The sequence below is a fragment of the Lissotriton vulgaris genome, unplaced genomic scaffold, assembly GCF_964263255.1.
Source record: "Lissotriton vulgaris unplaced genomic scaffold, aLisVul1.2 SCAFFOLD_9397, whole genome shotgun sequence".
In the NCBI taxonomy this organism is placed as follows: domain Eukaryota; kingdom Metazoa; phylum Chordata; class Amphibia; order Caudata; family Salamandridae; genus Lissotriton; species Lissotriton vulgaris.
Genome location: NW_028241204.1, coordinates 35001 through 35689, shown reverse-complemented (window position 1 = coordinate 35689; position 689 = coordinate 35001).

The following is a 689-nucleotide window of genomic DNA, read 5'->3' as shown; positions in this document are numbered from 1 at the left end:
CCATCTGGTCGCCCCTCTCGCCTCGGCCATCTGGTCGCCCGCAAAGCTTTCCTATGGTGTGACCAGATGGCCGGACTTCCTTGGAAGTCCCGATGGGGTGCCACTCGCCTCCCAGGTCCCAGCGAGGGCTCCAGGAGGTCGGGCACTTTTGCGCCCTGGGTCCCCTTTGTCACCTCGTGTGCACGGATTACAAGAAATGGGGGTAATTTTCCTCCGGATTGGTAGGGACAAGGTATTCTGGGACCCCCCTCGGCCTAGCGGTCCTCAGCCGTCAGCTGGACATGCCAGGATGCCGGCCCAGCCCCGGATCCGTCCCTGGGTCTGCCGCGTGGCAGGAAGCCCTGGATGGGGTCCGGGGGCCCGGCCGGGCCCCGGGTCGGGTGCCCCGGCCCTGGGCCCGGTCCCCCGGCCTGCCGCACTGACAAAGGACCAGGACATGGTTTCCTTGGAGCCCAGGGAGCCTCCCCTCGCTCGGCTGAGTTCAGCAGCTCCGGCCGGGGCCCCTGAGGGCCCGGGGAGGGCGGCCTCCCCATCCCGGGCTCTGTCCTTGGTCCTGCTGCGTGGCAGGGTGCCCGGGACGGGGTCCGGAGGGCCCGGGAAGGCTTCCCCTGTGCCACCGGGCTTGGGAGCCCAGGGGCCCGGCCGGGCCCCGGGTCGTGTGCTACGGCCCTGGGCGCCGTCCACCGACA